Here is a 20,544-nt window from a genome sequence, read left to right on the forward strand (position 1 = left end):
CAAGTTAAGGCCTGACACTTCTTGGAAACCCTATTTTCGGCTATATAAACACATGTAAATGTTCAAATTGCAAAAATAGTTACCCAAAGTGGTGTTTTGGAATTGCACCATTGATTGGCAGTATACGGTCGAATCCTAATGTATAACTTGATTAATTACACGTACACATTGTTTAAGACTTTAAGTACTAGAGGATATAATAACTAATAAGCAATTCAAACAAGTAAATTCACTTGGAAACATAAATTCAATGACTCATAAGTCATAATATTAAGTACAATAAGCTAATAACATCAATATCCCACATTTCCAATACAAGTCAAGTAGTCATCAAGTGACTCAAATGTCTACTAATAATAATTACTCCGCCATCCAAGATTGACCCCACTCATAGTCCGATGGAGCCGACGTGCATTGTTCTCCGACTGTAGGACATATGAATGCCATGTCATAGTCTGGGAGAAAAAACAAGTGTAGTCATCTACAGTTGCCATGTAAATAGCATCATCAACAACATGCTGAAGTTAACCTATCCTAGGATTGGCAAATGGTGTCTAACATATATTTAATTGATCCCCATACAATGTACATAAACCCTATTTTTTTAAAAATTTTGTTGTAGGAAAATCAAAATTTTGAAGCAGAAAAAATTTTAAAAAATAATATATACAGAAAAAAAATTTCGACACCGTGACGTTGTAGATCAGCCTCCGGTATCTGACATATATTAATTTCATCACAAACAAACATGTATTGATCATGATTTTTTCAAAAAAAAACATTTCCGGAGAAAATGGTTTGACCAAAAATAGTGGAAAGGCTTCACAGATGTGCTAAGAAGGTTCAATCCTATATTCTCCAAGTGCTTCTGGCGTAGATGCGGCGAAGATTCGAAGGCCTGTTCAAAAATCACCAAAGAGAAGTGAAGAAGGAAGAAATGGGTGGAAGAAAATGAAAAAAGCAAGCCTTGTGAGTCTCGGTCGAAATTTCAACCGAGACTCACAAGATTTTGACATTTTATAACTTGGGTTTGTAACATCTTGCCAACAACAGCAAGATGTTACAAAGTACCGAAATTTTGCAAAATGACTGAAATCTCGATTGAGTTATTGTATTTTTTCATTTCGAAGTGGTGTTTCGTTTCGGTCAAACCTAGATACTCAAGATTCTCGAAATCTCGATCAAGTTTTAACGAGTTTTTGTACTATGCTTTTGAGAATGAGAGAAAATTGGAGGAACTTGTTTTGTCATCATAGAGGTAAGAATAGCATACTACATCCTTAAATATTTATATGCTTTATGATTCTTCTTCTTAATTATATGATATTATACTTTTTAGTTTATTGCTTATATTTATAAATATGTGCTTCTTTATATCTTATACTTTGATCATCATTTGTTGATTTTTTTTCATTCAAGCTGTAATTATATCATTTTGCATTGATATCGCTTTGCTGTTGATTCTTGTCACTTGATGTTGCTTAGAGTGTTGATTCTTGATGTAGCATATAATGCATATTATATCATTGCTATACTAGATATAATGGATATATCAAAACAAGCCTACATCTAGGCGTCTTAAGGCCTCGGTGGACTTGCACAAGCTTGATGTTATTGGAGTGGCTGAGCCAAAGGCACATTTCTCTAAAGCCAGGAAAATTATGAGGCGGATTGGCATGGATGCAGTATGCTCTAATGGCACACCTTATGGGGATCGGATCTGGGTTTTCTGGAAGAGCTCGTTCCAGGTTAACATTGTTGAGGAGAGCAGTCAATTTATCACGGTGGAATGCTCTGAGGCTGCAAGGGCAGTGCACTTTCTGCTAACATTTGTACATGGGTCCTGCTTATTAGTGGAGAGGAGGGATCTGTGGGAGAGATTGGATCGGTTCTCCAGGACATGCTCGCTTCCCTGGGCCGTTGGGGGTGATTTTAATGCGGTTCTTTCCCCCTCAAAGAAGGTGGGGGGACGGCCTGCTTGCTCTATCTCCTTGGAGGAGTTTGGTGGCTTTGTTCATAGTGCAGGGCTGATGGATGGGGGTCATGTTGGCAACGCTTTCACCTGGACGAACAATCAGCAGGGGGGGCGTCTTGTTTTGGCCCGTTTGGATCGTTTCTTCATTAATCATGCATGGGTGGCAGCCTACCAGTCTAGTCGGGTTACCCATTTGAACCGGGTTTGTTCTGATCATTCCCCGCTCTGGTTGAATGTGGAGAAAGCTAGTGCTCCAGTTTACTCGCCATTCAAGTTCCAACAAATGTGGTTGCACCACCAGCACTTTCATGAATTTGTCAAAGAACAGTGGTCCAAGCCATGTTTTGGTTCCCTGCTTTATGTCCTGTATATGAAGCTTAAGCTGTTACGCAGTAGTCTTCGAACTTAGAACAAGGAGGTTTTTGGGGATGTCCACCAGAATGTTAGGAATGCAGAGGATGTGGTCTGTAGGGCCGAGGTTGGCTGCGATCAGTTGGGTACCCCACAGGCTATAGAGGCCTTGGTGGTGGCCAGGGAAAGCTTGCAGAGGACACTGTTACAGGAGGAGATTTTTTGGAGGCAGAAATCAAGAGTTACTTGGCTTAAGGAGGGGGACAGGAATACCAAGTTCTTTCATGCCACCGCCACAGTGAGAAGGAGGATTGCCACAGTTAGCACCATCAGAATGGGGAATGGGGAATGGGGTTTGGACCGGTGAGCCGGAGGAGGTTAAGGCAGAAGCAGTCAGGCATTTCTCAAATATTTTTTTTTATGGGGGTAGCACGGTGGATGAGGATCTGCTTGACAGTATCCCTCGGTTGGTTAACAATGAAGATAATACATGCCTGCTGCTACCCCCAATCGATGTCGAGGTGAAGGAGGCGGTCTTCTCGCTCTCCAGTGATAGTGCACCGGGTATTTCTTTACTGCCTGCTGGGATTGGATTGCGGATGACGTTAGTGCTGCGGTAAAGGATTTTTTTGCAAGTGGCTTTGTCCCTAGGAGCTACACTTCAGCGAACCTGGTGCTCATACCCAAGAAGGACAACCCTAAGGTGATTTCAGATTTTCGCCCTATTAGCCCTTGCAATTTTTCTTTTAAAATTATTGCAAAGATTATTTCTTCGAGATTGGCAGTTATCTTGCCCAGGTTGATTGCAGAGGAGTAAGGGGCTTTTGTGCAGGGGCGATGTATCCACGACAATATTGCTCTAGTGCAGGAAGTGGTGCAAGACCTTAACAGGAAAACTAGAGGAGGGAATGTAATCCTCAAGTTAGACATGGCCAAGGCATACGACAGGATGGAGTAGAGGTTTCTCTATCTAGTTTTGGCACGGTTTGGTTTTGCAGATGCTTGGATTGACCTGATTAAAAAGACCGTGGAGAACAATTGGTTTTCTGTTGTTTGGGGAGGGGCTCCCACGGGTTACTTTAAGTCCACTCGTTGGCTGAGACAAGGCGACCCTCTTTCACCGGCGCTGTTCATTCTTGCAGAAGAAGTTCTGAACAGAGGTTTGAGGAAGCTTTTTGAGGAGGGATGGGCGGCTTACTTTCATTTGCTGAGGGGGTATCCTAGCATCTCCCATTCTTTGTTTGCAGACGACACCATTATTTTTACCAAGGGTTTGAAGCGCTCGTTGAAGCAAATCCTTGGATTTATAGGCAGATATGAGGGTTTCTCAGGGCAGTTGGTTAACAAACAGAAGAGCTGCTACATTATGAGTCATAAGACCTCAGAAGCTAGAGCTCGTATGGTTGGATGTATTTCTGGCTTTAGCAGGCGAACGCTCCCCATCATTTACCTAGGGGTTCCTATCTTTACTGGAAGAGCGCAGGCAACGTTTTTTGATGAGCTTTTGAGTAAGATAAGGAATAAGATTGCGGGGTGGCAAGGGAGGCTATTATCTTCAGGAGGACGTTTCACTCTTCTAAGACATGTTTTGGCATCCATGCCAATACATTTGATTGCTTTGGTGGACTTGCCCAAAACAGTTATTCGTAGCTTTAATGGAACCTAGGATTTCTTATGGGGGAATTCGGACTGGGGCAAACGACATCATTGGGTGAGCTGGAGGAAAGTTTGTAGGCCTCTGTCGGAAGGTGGGTTGGGTATAAGGTGCTTAGATGATGTAGGGCTGGCTCTCCGGTTGAAGGGCTTATGGCGAATCCTTTCCGAGACCTCGCTATGGAGCAATTTCTTTAAGGCGAAGTTCTTCAAGAACGTTCACTTTGTTTTAGTTGGATCAAGCGGGGTTGGGTCCAGGTCTCGGAGAAGAGCTTTGGCACATAAAGAGTTTATCCTTGACAGGTCTAGGCGGTTGATTGGCTCAGGCGATGTAAGCTTCTAGCTTGATGACTGGGTGGGGGTGGGTCCATTAATTGACTTTGTGGACAACGCATTGCAGACGGATCTCTCTCTATGTGTCAAGGATGTGCTCGACATGAATGGTGAGTGGGATTGGGCTGTAGTGAACCAAATTGACTCAGTGTCGGTCAAGGAGTGCATTGCCACGGGGAATTTCCATAGAACTACTAAATAGGACAGGCTCATCTGGACACCCTCCTCTGATGGTATTTTTTCAATTAAATCAGCCTGGAACGAGTTGAGGCAGCAGGCCGCTACAACTCCCTACACGAGATGGATATGGAATCACTCCATCCCTACGAAGATTGGGTTTTTCATATGGCAGGTTCTGAACAGTAAAATCCCCACTGATGATTCTTTGATGGCCCTTGGAATCCCCCTGGCGTCAAGATGTGTTTGTTGTGGCAATCCAAAGTGTGATACGGCCATCCATTGCCTGGTTGAAGGGGTAACGGCAGCTAAGGTGTGGCATTATTTTGCTGGGATTTTTGACATTGCTGTGGCTCACAACCAGGATCTAAGGAGTAAATTTTTGCTTTGGCTCAATGCGGCAAATTATCAAAGCATGTGTGGACAGATCACGGGTTTCATTCCCTCATTAATCATGTGGGAGCTGTGGCGCGAAAGGAACAATAGGAGGCATGGGGAAAATCCAAGGACGGCTGGTACTATTATTTGGAAAATCAAGGAGTGGATACACAACCTCCCCTTCCCCTCCAAAAACAGGCACAGGTCGAGTCTCAGGGAGGAGTTAATTTTGCAGTGCTTTGGTTTGAAGGGGCACAACCCGGTGGGGAAACCACCAATCCCGATTTGCTGGCGGCCGCCGGCTAGGACTATAAAGCTAAACGTTAATGGTGCATGTAAGGGGAATCCAGGCATAAGAGGAGGGGGAGGGGTAGTAAGAGATAGGGAAGGTAAGGTCCTTTGGGCGTTCTCCAACTTCTATGGGCATTGTACTAGTTCTGAGGCTGAGTTAAGGGCCCTTCGAGATGGGCTGTTAATCTGCAAGGAGCTGGACTATGTTGCTTTTGATGTGAATTCTGACTCAGCCATGATGGTGCAAATGGTTAACCAGAGGAAATGTCAACTTTGGAAAGGGTGGTACTGGTTCGAGGACATCATGAAGATCAGCTGCTCTTGTCAACTTGCAGTCTCTTTTGCCTACAGAGAAAGCAATAGAGCAGCGGATTGGCTAGCCAATTTGGCTTGTGAAACAGGCGGCAATAGCGTTTACTACTCTGACTCTGCACTCCCAAGAGGCTTTCAGCAAATTCTCTGGGAGGACAGGGTGGGGCTGCCAGTTTTAAGGAAATAGGAGGTCTTTGATGGTCAACAATGTAAGGGCTGGGGCCTCAATGAAAGTTTGAGAGATTATATATCACTTGGGCCAGGGGTAAGGCGGGTATGTCCCCCCCTCTGTATTTGATTTTTTAAAATAACTTTCAATAAAATTCTAAGGGCCTCCCCCGGGTCCTAGATAATATTCGGGGTTTAAAAAAAAAAAATGGATATATCAAAAAGATACTTGGGCGCCTTGTTGACTAAACGCTTAGGCAGCCCTCCAAGACCTATAATCACCTAGGCACCGTGACGACTATATCAACAACAAATTAAAAACAAGGCTTCTTGCTGAAAGTCAAAAATGATATTTCATGAACTTCCTCCTATTTGAGTTCCATAGGAAAAAAAAAGGCTCCTTACAGAACAGTCTAGCCTTCTAATACCATACTCAACCCATGTCTCTTTGGACCTTAGTTACCAGGGCTGGAAGGCGACCATGGCGTTTTAGAGGGTAAAGAAACAAGGTGACACCGCCATGGTGGCAAGGCGCCCGCCATGGCGTCCAAGGCGACCAAGGAGTTTGGACGCCATGGCGACACCTTGATAACTATGCTTTGGACTGCCCAACTCTGATAAGTAAGCTAGTGCATCAAAATGTTTCTGAGAAATTTCTCCATTTCTGACGTGTTTTCCAGCTCCACCCCAAAAATAATACATGATCCATCAATATACTGCAAGTGTATGATCATGGAGCACCATCTAACGCCATTGAGACCTGGAGACTTCCAAACTTCAAGGCCTTTTGATTGTGCCAAACATCTTTTTCAAACTCAGTTTCTAGCCACTTTTTACTCATCTTTGAGAGCCTTTGGAAAGCCAGATTATCAAATGGAGGCCTTCTCACCTCATCGAAAGAATATAACTTCTTAGAACATCCCAATATAGCATCTTCAATGGTTTCTTCATCAACATGCAAGCCATCATCCATCCTTAAACTTAATATGTGAATTATCTTTCTTCAACAGTACACCCAAGTGATGGAAGATTTTGGTACATTTTTCTTTCAGCTTCAACCATATTACCCTCGATTTTTTAAATCAGGATGTGATGAGTTCTAGTAAATCAAAATAAGATTTTAAGAACACAAACAGCCACTGGACAGAACCACAGTTAACTAGCTTAAGTAGCTAACACAGCAAATACCAGGTTGGATATCTTCCAATCCAGCCAACCGATTGGGCTGAAATTTGTTAGAAGTCATGCAATAGGGGTAGTTTAGGAACTAGTCTCATTACTAGTTGTCTTATTATGTAATTCTGTTCTTTCTTCTTTATTTCCCTTGTACCTCCCTAGGGAGGTGGATGTAATTCTCTCCTTATTATGTTTGAAGTAATATAGGTGTATGGAGAAGTCTCTCCAACACAACCGATTCACAACCTAACATATTCTCTTCTCTCTTCTCTTGTCTCCTTCTTCTTCCTCCAACTTCTTCCTCCTTTCTTACTTATCTCCCTAACCTAAATCTAACTTGGTATCAGAGCCTAAGGGTTTGAGAGTCGAATCTATCTCCTTGTTCCCATTCTTTTCTTCTCTTTGAAACCCTAGGGAACAAAGGGTTTCAAGGAGAAGCTCCATATATAAGAAACCTGTTGAAAGGAGAATGAAATAGGTTTAGTACAACCTATTCTCAGGTTTGCAACTGCTATTTGAGCTTGGAGGAAGCTCCTTGGATGTTTTGAAGCTTCTCTAGCCACTGCTAGAGTTACCGCCTGCTCCACCTTGGAGTTTCTGTCTCTCTCTATCTCGGCATGGTTTTGGAGCTTGGACTATGTCACTAGAATCGCCCAAGGGTGCTGGTGAAGACCCTTGTGCTCCTTCTTGCTACTTGGAGACTCCATAAGAGTACAATCCTTTTTTCGTGGAGCTCTGTTTTCTGCCCAGGTAAAGCCGAGATTGTTCAACTTCTGGTTTTCTCATATTTGGACTGTAATACCCTATCTCCTTTGGTGAGTGACGCTTGTGCACAGCTTTTGTGAAGCAGTTTGAACTTGTTTGAGATTAATGCTATCTATTGGAATGTATTAGGGTGCAGTTTTTTCAAGGCTGCCTCTGTTTTTTCCTTGTATTTGGTTCTCTTTGGGTTGAGTGTGTACTCCCCACTTGGATTGGTACCCTAGTATATGGTCAAGTACCATTTCCCTTACATGATGGTTGGTACAGAGTCTTCTGAGCTTGGTTCGGCTGATTCACAGCCCCCTTCAACAGCTCCTCAGTTGGTTTATGAGAGTACTCACCAACAGATTTCCTTTGTGAAGCTTGATGGTACCAATTACTTGGATTGGTCACATTCAATGAGACTTTCCCTTAGAAGTAGAGGAAAACTTGGATATATCATAGGTACTATCAAGGCTCCAGAATTTGGTTCACCTACTTTTGATAAATGGGAGACTGAAAATTCTACAGTTATGACATGGTTGATCTTCTCCATGAAGCCCGTGATTGGGAGAAGGTTTATGAGGAAAGAAACTGCCAAAGCTATCTGGGATAGTGTCTCTGAGGCCTTTGACAGAGCATGTGACTCTGCCAAGGTCTATCAGCTCCATCAAAAAATTCACTCAATGAAGCAAGGTGACAGAACTATTTCTGAGTACTATAGTGCTTTTTTTAGTCTTTTGGAAGAGTATGACCACTACAGGGACCTTCATTTGACCAACCCAGAGGATGAAGCAAAGGTGTGTCGGACTCTTGAAAAGGAGCATGTCTTCTCTTTACTTGGTGGTTTGAACCCTAACTATGAGCCAGTTAGACTCTAGCTGTTAGGCCGGTCTCCCCTTCCCTATCTTAGTGAGGTCTGTAGTCACTTACAGAGTGAGGAGACTCGGCGGCTTACTATGGAACTACCACCAGCATCATCTCATGAGAGGTCAGCCCTCAATTTCAGCTCTTTTCGGGACACCCATGGAGGTAGTAGAGGCCAAGGGCCTAACCGTGAGGAAGCCAGTGTCGTGGAGACAGTTGGTGCCAGTGGAGTTGGCTGAGACAGATTTAAATGTGATCATTGTGGATGAACTAGACACACCAAGGATAGGTGTTGGTCTCTTCATGGTCGTCCTCCTAGTACACATGGTCGTGGTGGCCGTAGAGGGGGAGCTCGAGCTCATTCCGCGACGACTGAGGCTAATGCTCCACAGGATGACTCCACCTTTATGGATGCAGTGGTTCACAGGGACGTGTCACAGTTGAGCACATCTTCTACATCTAGTGTGGCTGGCTCCTCATCATCCTTAGCTTTACAGTCTCCACCTCGCTTCTATCGCCGCCCGTCTTGGGTCATTGACTGTGCCAGTGCACCACAGACCTGGTAGTGCGTCTCATTATTATGATTCCTATACCATTTGCTCCGGTAAGGATAAGGTTAGGGTAGCTGATGGTTCCCTTTCCTCCATATCTGGTAAGGGTAATATCGCTGTGACATCATCTATTTCCCTCACTTCTGTTCTTCATGTTCCTAACCTTACATTGAACCTTTTATCTATGAGTCATCTGACTAAATCTCTCAACTATTGTGTCACATTTTTTCCTTCTCACTGTCTTTTTCAGGATTTGGTGACAAAGAGGATTATTGGTAGTGGACGTGAGGAGCAAGGCCTCTACCTTTTTTACCCTTTTTTGCCCACGGCTCAATCCTATGTGGGTGGCCATAATGATAATAGTTCTGTGGATTCTGTTATGTTATGGCATCGTCGTCTTGGCCATCCATCTTTTGTTGTAATGAGGAAACAATTACCTCACTTATTTTCTTCTATTGCCTATTCTCATGTTTTTCAATGTGAACCATGTATGTCTGCCAAACATTGTCGGCCTTCATATCCTTATCATGGTAATAGAACTGTTGCACCTTTCCATATTATGCATGCTGATGTTTGGGGTCCTTTCCCTAATCCCTACTACTTCTGTATTTGGCTATCGTTACTTTGTGTCATTTGTTGATGATTTTTCACGTGCTACATGGACTGTTCTTCTGAAGCATAAAAGTGATTTTTGTGATGCCTTTCAGAATTTTTATCAAATGATTCTTACTCAATTTGAGACTCAGATCAAAATTGTTCGATCTGATAGAGGGGGAGAGTACATGTTTGGTAGCCTTCAAACCTTCTTTACTACTCATGGCATTATCCATCAGCTAGCATGCGTTGACACGTCCCAACAAAATGGGGTTGTTGAGAGGAAAAATCGTCATCTATTGGAGGTCACCCGTAGTCTCTTGTTTGGCATGCATGTCCCCAAGACCTTCTGGTCCATGGCTCTTCTCACTGCCTCCTTTCTCATCAATCGTGTGCCTACCAAGCTTCTTGATTTCAAATCTCCCTTGGACATCATATCTCCCAAGGCCTCTGCTTTTTCTCTTCCCCCTAGAGTCTTTGACTGTGTTTGTTATGTGCATGTAAACAAATCTGCTCGTACTAAATTTGACCCCAAAGCTCTCAAGTGTCTCTTCCTTGAGTACTCTTCTACAACCAAGGGTTACAAGTGTTATCACCCCTCTTCCCGCAGATGTATCATTTCCAAGGATGTTACCTTTCTTGAGTCTGTTCCTTTCTTTGTCCCTTCTCAGCATCCTCTTCAGGGAAATTGTGGGAGTGAACAGGCTACTGATGATTTCTTCATTTCTCCTCTACCTACATCTCCTTTTATGCTTGACATTGGAAAGCACAGGACTGTAGATGTGGTTGAGGCTGATGCTCAACCAGGGGGGAATACAGAATTGGTTGTTGGAAGTGGTTCTGGTAAAGAGAAGGTTTACCACATTACATACAAAAGAGGTGAAGGCTTGCATAATATAGAAAAGAAGACCTACCAAGAGTCCTCCTCAGATCCAGATCCACATCCTGAGATTCATTCTTCTCAATCAGGTGACATTCCTTGTCCTCCATCTGATTTGAACCTTCCTATTGCTGTTAGGAAAGGGAAAAGAGCTTGTACTAATCCTATATCCCAGTTTGTTTCCTATGATGCACTTTCTCCTACAGGTCTTGCCTTTATTACTGCTCTCTCTACTGCTTCCATTCCCAAGAATGTCATTGATGCTATGTCTGACCCAAACTGGAGACAAGCCATGTCTGAGGAGATGATGGCACTTGAGAAGAATGGTACTTGGCAACTTGTGGACCTCCCCAAGGGACGTGTCCCAGTTGGATGCAAATGGGTCTACACAATCAAGTATAAATCTGATGGCAGTGTTGAGAGATACAAAGCAGGGTTGGTGGCCAAGGGGTACAGTCAAGTCTATGGAATTGACTACCAGGAGACATTTGCCCCTGTGGCCAAGCATAACTCAATAAGAGTTCTTTTATCTTTGGTTGCCAATAAAGATTGGCCTTTATATCAGTTGGATGTGAAGAATGCCTTCCTTCATGATGACTTGGAAGAGGAAGTGTATATGCAAACCCCACCAGGGTTCAAGATGCCTTTAGTTGAAGGAAAAGTGTGCCTCCTTAAGAAGGTTCTATATGGTCTCAAACAGTCACCAAAGGCATGGTTTGAGCGCTTCCGACAGGTTATTCTGAAGAATGGATATTCCTAGAGCCAAAAGAGTGCTGATGATATCGTGGTCACAGGAGATGATATAACTGAGATAGGTAAATTGAAGAGCTACTTGGCACAGCAATTTGAGATCAAAGATCTGGGTCCCTTGAAGTACTTCTTAGGAATTAAAGTATCAAGGACCAAGAAACGAATCAACATATGTCAAAGGAAGTTCATTCTTAATTTGTTGACAGAGACAAGGATGTTAGGCTATGTAAAGAATCCCAAAACCTATAACCAACGCCTGGCAAAGAGAAGAGAGAAGAGAGAACGAGATGGAGAAGAAGAGAGAACAATGGGAGAAAAGGGTTGTGCGATAGAATATGTATTCTACCGTACCAGCCAACATATATTTATATTAAACCAAAACAGAATTACAAAAGGAATATAACTCTTACCTAATTAAGCCTAAAGCCTAAAACAAGAAACTTACTTCGATTAGGAAACTAACAATTAAAGACATAAACTAATAAAGAAAACCACGATAGGAGGACTCCCCCTATCGTGTTACATATCTCTTAACACTCCCCCTCAAGCTGGAGTATACACATATCAGAAGAAAGCTCCAGCTTGGACCAACAAGATCAAAAATAAAAGGCAGCACTAGTCTTGAACACATGTAGCCATAGATGCCAGCGAGCTCAAAGCAGCACTCCAATCAATAAATCCATCAACAATAGTAGGCCAAACAAATCCAATCAACAACAGCAACACGCCAACACCAAAAGCTCTTCCCAAGGAAGTCAACAAAATGCAGCACTCAACAGCTACACCAAACATCCTTCCCAATGAAGGCAATAAAATGCAAGTAGTAACCTGCTCCAACAAAGACAAACAAAAGTGCAACTCCAATGGTGACACAAAATCCCATAAAAGTGCAACTCCAATGACTACACAAAAGTCCATCTCGAGGAAGGCACTCCAACAACAATCAAACTCACTCGAGTCCTGAACTAAAAAAAAAGAGTCTCATGCTTGCAGTAGACACCTTCACAGATAGTAGACATCTTCAATCTCCCCCTCACGTGTAGCATTACATGTGAACATCTCAACAAATCTTATAAGCAAGACCACCAGCAAATAAGATCCCAATAAATTATTCAATCAAGAGTAGCTACATATAATCACTAATAAAAGAAACACCCCTCTCACGATAATAACTAAAATCCCAAACCAATGCAATCTGGGGTCCACCAAAGCAAGATAATGGCAAATTTGTAATTAATCTATCAATCCCAATATAATCCCAATCTTAAAATCCAACTATTGATCCACCCAAGATAGGTAAAACACAAATACAAGGAAGTAGTGGCAATCTGGTAATTAACCAGAATTTTCAAGTGGCTCTTGGGTAGATAAATAGGGGAATGGCAAAATGGTCAATAACTCAAAGTTGAAAAAAAAGGAATCTCATAGCTGTAATTAACCAAATAGTGGAGCGTCAAATGAAGGAATTAGTATTCATAGATACTTAGAAGGCATGGTAAAATATGGACATAAGGAGATAAGTAAAGAAGCGAGGGGCAAAAGAGGAAAACTTACTTAAAAAAAAGATATGGACAGGAGACAAGAAGGTAACGTGACTGTCTTCTTCTCCTTGACAGTCACGCAACCACCAAAGCAAACAAATGGCAAGAAAACAAACTCAAAGAAAGAAACCCATTCGTAATAGAAAACCTGAAAATCGAAGAATAGCAGTGGTCTCCCATCTTCAGCTTGAACCAGAGGCGGAACCTGGGGATTGATCATACCAATATCACTTCAGAAGGCTCTGGTAGGTCATATCGAACCAAGAATCCAAGCAAACAACAACCAATCGAAGCATACAACCAATCCCAATCGCAATTCCAGCAAGACCAGAAGCAAATCGAAAAGGGATTTAGAAGCCACATCTTTATCCTTCAAGAGACGCAAGCTATCGAGAACCAATACCTTTCCAGATGCAAGCTCAATTCCAAAAACCCCTAGACAGTAACCCACAAATTCTCCATCCAAGCACGAAGCAGCAAAAGTATGGCAGCAAAATCGATTCAAGATCAGCAAATCAATTCAACCATAGCACATATTGAAACACTTAGCAACAAGATTAGTGGTGTTGCTATCGAATCAGATCGAAGAAACACTTAGCAGAACCTAGCAGCAGAACAACCTTCAGTCTACAAACGATAGTAGCATATTTTCAATCGTCTCAATATACGAAACCCTTGTTCAGGAACAGTAGAAATACTTGATCACTCTCAATAGCAGTAGCAGCAACAAATCGATAGGCACATGCTTCATCATACAAGAATCTTCATTGAAACCAAACGAATCTAAAAACGACTCTCAAACCGGCAACTGGTTATAGCTTTGATACCATGTAAAGAATCCCAGAACCTGTAACCAGCGCCTGGCAAAGAGAAGAGAGAAGAGAGAACGAGATGGAGAAGAAGAGAGAACAATGGGAGAAAAGGGTTGTGCGATAGAATATGTATTCTACCGTACCAGCCAACATATATTTATATTAAACCAAAACAGAATTACAAAAGGAATATAACTCTTACCTAATTAAGCCTAAAGCCTAAAACAAGAAACTTACTTCGATTAGGAAACTAACAATTAAAGACATACACTAATAAAGGAAACCACGATAGGAGGACTCCCCCTATCGTGTTACATATCTCTTAACAGGCTGCAAACCAGCAAGCTCTCCTATTAAGCAGAATCACAAACTAGGAGAGAATTGTGGTCCTTCTCTTGTTGATGCGAGGAAGTATCAAAGGCTAGTGGGGAAGCTTATCTATCTCTCTATGACTCGGCCAGATATCTCCTATGCAGTGGGAATGGTCAGCCAATTCATGCATGCTCCCAAGAGTGGCCACTTGGATGCTGCGTATCGCATTCTAAGGTATTTGAAGTCTTCTCTAGGGAAAGGACTGTTGTATGCAAGGCACAATCACTTGAGAGTGGAAGGTTTCACAATGCCGATTGGGCTGGTTCCATTACAGACAGGAGATCTACCTTCGGCTATTGTACCTTTGTGGGAGGTAACTTAGTCACATGGAGGAGTAAAAAACAGCATGTTGTAGCCAGATCTAGTGCAGAGGCAGAATTTAGAGCTATGGCATATGGAGTGTGTGAACTCATCTAGTTAAAAAGACTTGTTTAGGAACTGGGATTTGACACTGAAGGACCCATGAGGCTATACTATGACAACAAGGCTGCCATCAGTATTGCTCACAACCCTGTTCAACATGACCAAACTAAGCACATTGTGGTTGATAGGCACTTCATCAAGGAGAAGATAGACTTTGGCTGTATTTGTACTCCTTTTGTGAAGACTGGTGATCAGTTGGCAGATATCTTCACCAAGGCTCTTGCCTCTTCTCAGTTTAGTACTCTCCTAAGCAAGCTGGGAGTGCATGATATATATTCTCCGGCTTGAGGGGGAGTGTTAGAAGTCATATAATAGGGGTAGTTTAGGAACTAGTCTCATTACTAGTTGCCTTATTATGTAATTCTGTTCTTTCTTCTTTATTTCCCTTGTACCTCCCTAGGGAGGTGGATGTAATTCTCTCCTTATTATGTTTGAAGGAATATAGGTGAATGGAGAAGTCTCTCCAACACAACCAATTCACAAGTCACAACCTAACATATTCTCTTCTCTCTTCTCTCTTCTCTCTTCTCTCTTCTCTTGTCTCCTTCTTCTTCCTCCAACTTCTTCCTCCTTTCCTACTTATCTCCCTAACCTAAATCTAACTAAATTATTGTCAAAGACTCAAAGGTTAGCCCAAATCTGCTGGTCTAGTGTCTAAATATCACAGATCCAAGGGTTAGATAGGAAGTAATGGCGGTGAACAGGAATTGGAAACTAAATGAAAACAGAAAATGGCAAGTTAATAAAACGTGTAGATCTCCCAAATTCCAGATCTGGTGATGCTGCAGTTCTGGAAAGATGTAGTCCTATTAGGGAGGAACATCATATCCAAAATTGGGCTCAATCAGATGGTCGGATGGACTGGAATCTTTGAGAGAAGACTAAGAACACAAGTGAGCAGAACTGATATGCAGGAACAGAAACTTAGGAAGAAGATTAGTAGTAGATCATACAGAGAATAAAACAAAAACAGAGAATGGATACAAGGAAGATGGATTCAGTTTACCTTGTTAGACATCCACACACTCACCTTGTAGCTTGCTGAAACTAAGAACAAGATGAAGAGAAGAGAGGGGATAAGACCTGGCTTCACAACCAAGGCCCGTGGGAGGCTTCACCACCTACGGGTGCTGCTGATTCACCACAGCAGCATGCATCTCACATAGAGGAGGACACAAGTTCTTCAATAGACAAAATCGTGGGAGGGTCTTCCTTTCTTCTATTTATAAATTCCAGCATAAGACATTACATAACTAAACCCTCCATGCGTGGAAGGGCTTTAGCAACATAGAATCTCCTAAGATGTTATTACAATGACGGAAAATCTACTCTCTAAAAAGGAAACTGAAAATAGAAACTCCTACTTGGTAAAGACTTAGTAACTAAGAATCTAAGAATGGCCCCAGAATAGAAACTAATTAGATCCTTCATTCAGAAGCAATCCAATAATATCCTATAGAAACATTTTCCATGCAAGGCACCAATATGGGGCCCACACAATCTGCCCAAGAATCTCCATCAAACTATGCTGATTATATCTACAAAGAGGGCCCACGCAATCTTCTAGAAATTGCAGATCGCAGGCCATTTTATGGGGCAGAATATGGGCTTTAGATGGGACTGGTTTAAAATCATGGGGGAGCCTGGTTGAGCTGGCTCTTCTTCCTCCTACACTGATACTGTTGGAGCTCTACATCAGTATGCCTCCTCCTTCAGTACAGTTGCCACTCTTTCTTTAATGCTTCCTTCCTCATTGTTAAATTGTATGGTGTATACCGTAGGGGGTATATGGGTACTTTTCTATGTATTTTTTCCTTTTATTCATAGTAAGGGTACCAGTGTAAGTCGCCTCTTTGAGGCCTCTATTATTAATAGAAGCTTGGGTTGTCTAATAGAACAACCAAGCATTTCAGTCCCAAACTCTTTCTCTCATCCTCCAAACATTCTCTCATCTTCTAACATGGTATCAGAGCAGTAAATCTGATCTAGTTTTTTTTTTTTTTTTTTTTTTTTTTTTTGAGCCCTTCTTCCTTCATTCTACTGCAAACCCTCTCTTCAGCCCTTCTTCTTCCACCTTCTCTTTCCCTTTTGTTCTTCTAAACCATGACAGGGCAGCAATAATGAGGTGATTCTTATGAATCTAGTTGCTGCCCTACACCCACCTCGATGAGATAAACATTATTCAAATTTTCTGCAAGAATCGATTGGAGAGCTTCCACCTTTTGCGATTTTTTGATTATTCCTTTTTCAATGGAGTTGAGTCTACATCAACATTGAAGATCATAGTATCATACTCCTCTACTTGAAGATCAAGCCCTGCACCTGTGGAAGCATCCATCATTGCTTGCAAGAGTGAAGCTCATCTTTCGATTTCAGATTTCTGGGTTTTGTTCAAAAACCCTAACTCCATCGATTTCAGCTGTTCCCTTCTCTGATCAGGCCTATTTTTTGAGGAGTTCTTCAGCATCAAAAAAGGGGAACTCGATCATAGTTTCAGCCATTTATGCCCAGTTTATTTGGTGTGAACCTTCTTCCTATATTTAGGGTTTCTCCCAAAACCCTGGGCAGATTAATCTCTCTTCCCTCATCAACCACAGCTGGTCTTTGGAGGAGTGTTTCACCTCAACAATAGGAGCACTCGATCCAGAATTAAGCTCCTCCTACCGGATATTTTTGGAGTTACAGCTGTGATTTTTTTCAGAAATTTCCTGTGCTGCTACTGGTTCTGCAGAATTTTTTGGGCCATCATTGTGAAAACCACTAAAAATTGAAACTTTGGAACTTGTGTGATTTCAGGTTCCAGTTCTGTGTCTATGGTTGCCTTGATGCTGTGGGCTGCATCTGTCGAGGACATAGATCAATCCCTCAACACACCTATGGAGGATACCAGGGAATCTTCCCAACTTGCTCTTCTGGAGTCAGAGGACCCTGCCGGTACCCTGCACCTGAGCTACCTATGTCGGATCTGCTGGCTGGACAGCATGCAGAACCTTTCTATCAATTAAACCTATTGTAAGTACTATTTACTTGTATTTTATATTGGATTATATTGATCAATAAGAATTATAGGGGCAGATTAGTAAATTATCTCTGTGGGACCCGCATCCCCAGTGGGGAATCCAATTCCCAGTAGTTACCCGTGCTTGGATTACCCCTGATGTCATGTGACATCAATTTATAATTAAAAGAAGATAATTAGTGCAAAATTCTAATTAGAATCAATTTAAAGAAGTAGTTTAGAAATCAGCTTTTGGATTAATTAAACAAACACCCCCTAGTTAAACATCTATATAATCAAAACTCATTTTACTATTCACTATTCCTAAAACTAAAGAGACCAAAATCGATTCAGCCTTGAGGAAGCTTAGAAAAGAAATAAAAAGAAGGAGAAAAGAGAAGAAGAAGAAGAGAAGAGATAGGCTACATGATGGGACCTTGTTTCTCTACCTAATTTGGAGCTTTTGGACATTCTTTGGAGTCCTTGCTGCACAATACTAAGGCTGCCTTCCTCCCTTCTCACTGCTGAACGTAGGTAAGCTGAAATTTCTGCTGTTCCCATCTTCTTCTCCTAATTTCTCCATCCCTAATTGAGTTTATGATAAAATCTGCCATTAAACCTTAGCATTTATAGGTCTAATAGACCGAGACCCATCTTTAACCTTTAAATTGGACCCAATTGTGTTCAGATGTGGCTGCAAGCAGTGAATTACATGCTGTTCTTCAAATTACAGCTGAATCATGGAATTATTATTAAACCCTAAATGGGTAATTGTGATTAATTGACAAAAAACCCCCAAAGTGATTGTGGTTTTTGAAATTAAACCATAAATTTGTATTGACCCACCTTAGGTTAGTATGAAAATCTGAAATTTAGACCTTGCATGTGAAGATCCATGAAATTTGGACAAAAACCCCAAATCTGACTTGGCAGCCGAATGGAGTTGCAGGCCTAGGGCCGGTCTTCCAGCCCTCTGGCAGTCTAAATCCGGCTGCCCATTTTGGTGTGTTGGTCGAGCTGGTCTCTTAGGGTTTGACTTAGGACTCTTTCAAAACCTGATATTTGTTATTTGTTTGATAATTAGGGTTGTATACCCTGTTCTTTGTCTGTTTTGCCTGGATCATTGGAGTGTTATTAGCTTAGGCTAGTCTACGGTACCAGGTAAGGGAATCTGACTTAATTCCTGGCGTGTTTATTAACTTAATTATATCTTGTTCAGTATGCCATGTCACGCATCATAATTATGACTCAGTTCATGTAGTTTTATAGCTTTATATATTCTTTGCATTAGTTGCATGTGAATTAGGATGCATCAGCATACTGCATTGCGTTGTTACTTACTTTGGAATTATATGAATAGTGTTGATATGTTGGTTAACTTGCAATTATTCTATCTGATACATATGCCATCATGATAGACTGCATTGGGTTAGAATTTTCATTGCCCAGTACTACGTCCCTTACCAACAGGGGAAGAGGTGTTGGATAACCCCTTGTAGGTCCGAAGGGTAAATTCCAGAATGCCATTCACTGTCCCATATTAGCGAAGAACACTCCGCTGTGGGAATAAATAGTAAGGTTAGTCACTGGGGGTCCGTTAGCGTCAGATGTTTGATGCCTGAGCTGCCGGGTCCCCACCGTAGTAGAATGCTTTTGCTAGGGTGACCGACGTCTGGTTATGTGTTTCCGGGACTAAGGCTAGTATTCTATTACAGTAGTACTTATACTTCATGTGACCTAGTATCCATGTTATAAGCATGTTTGCCTAGGGTATTCATCATAGACTATTTGTATGTGTTTGCATGCTTTTCCTTACTAGGCTCAGTAGAGCTCACCCCCGTGGATCCTCATATTTTTCAGATGATACTGATGCTGGTTCTGTGGGAGTTTCTTCTGCTCAAGACACTCCTTCAGCTTATGGAGTTGACACTCCTCTGGTGGTGGAGCACAATGCTTCGTGCTCGTGCGACGACTGCGCTTTCTCCTGAGTTGTTTGCTAGATTAGGCTTCCTCCTTTTTATTATATACTTTTGTACTCGACTTGTGTAAATATGTCTTTTGTTCCTTACTACTGTGGTGTGGTGTTGTAACTCACTTTCTCTTCACTTTTATATATATATAACAACTTATCACTAGTTTTCCTTATTTACTGCCTTAATTCTATATTTAATTGCTTCCACTGCATTAAAATTCTGTATTTGTGAATATGATTGTGAATAGAGTACTGCACTTGCGATCCTGGTGGGTTGGTTGGATGTTAGAGACATCCAGTCACACTTGGCCCTTATAAACCGGGCCGGGGTGTGACAATCATGACTAGTTCAAACCTCACCTCTTCTACCTCTGGTTCTGATGGACAACCTCAGAGTCATTATCTTCATTATGCAGCTGCAATTAAGCTCGACAATACCAACTACTCGATGTGGTCTAGATCTACCTACTTGACTATTGCAGGTCAAGACTTCACTGGACACATCACTGGCACTACTGTGAAACCAACTGAGGAAGGTCCTACTCAGAAAAGATGGATTGCAAGTGGCCATGGCGATGTCCTTCTTACTCAACTCTATGCAGTCTGATATCTCTAGTAGGTACTTGTTACTCGATACTGCTGCCCAGATCTGGGCTGGTGCAAAGGAGACATATGGTCAGGTTGGGAATGATGCCCAAGTATATGTCTCTCAATACTAGGCTATCCTTCGAAGCTTATGGCAGAAACTTGATCATTATTCTGACTAGCAGCCTACCAATGCTGCGGACATTGCTTCATACCGCAAGCATGTGGACAAGATTCGAGTGTATGATTTCCTTGCTGGTCTCAATGTCGAGTATGATCAGATTCGGGTTCAAGTTTTGAGCAGATTTCCTTTTCCTTCCTTGGAGCAGTCTTATGCATTGGTCTATACAGAGGAGAGTCGCCGAGCTGCTACGCTGCACACTCCTACTATTGATTGATCAGCCCTCCAGGTTAGGGCCAGCCCTACTCCCACTACTGATAGTTCCTCTCATTTGGGTGCTTCTTCGAAAGAGGTTGTTCGATGTGATCATTGCAACAAGCCATTCCATACAAAGGTTATTTGCAGGAAGCTCCATGGGAAGCTTGCTAACTTTGAAGCCAAACGTGCTGCCAAGGATAAACCCAAGACCAAGGCTCATCACATAGAGACTGTTGCCACTTCACCCCCTACCGAATTAGGTCTT

General features: G+C 42.1%; 1 protein-coding gene across 1 annotated transcript in view; it reads right to left on the reverse strand.

Annotated features, from left to right (window-relative positions):
• Nucleotides 1-20,544, reverse strand: part of LOC122662651 (AIG2-like protein D) — an 87,524-nt gene that overhangs the window by 17,273 nt on the left and 49,707 nt on the right. The gene's annotated exons all lie outside the window — the stretch shown is intronic.

Source organism: Telopea speciosissima, chromosome 5 (genome assembly GCF_018873765.1).
Source record: "Telopea speciosissima isolate NSW1024214 ecotype Mountain lineage chromosome 5, Tspe_v1, whole genome shotgun sequence".
In the NCBI taxonomy this organism is placed as follows: domain Eukaryota; kingdom Viridiplantae; phylum Streptophyta; class Magnoliopsida; order Proteales; family Proteaceae; genus Telopea; species Telopea speciosissima.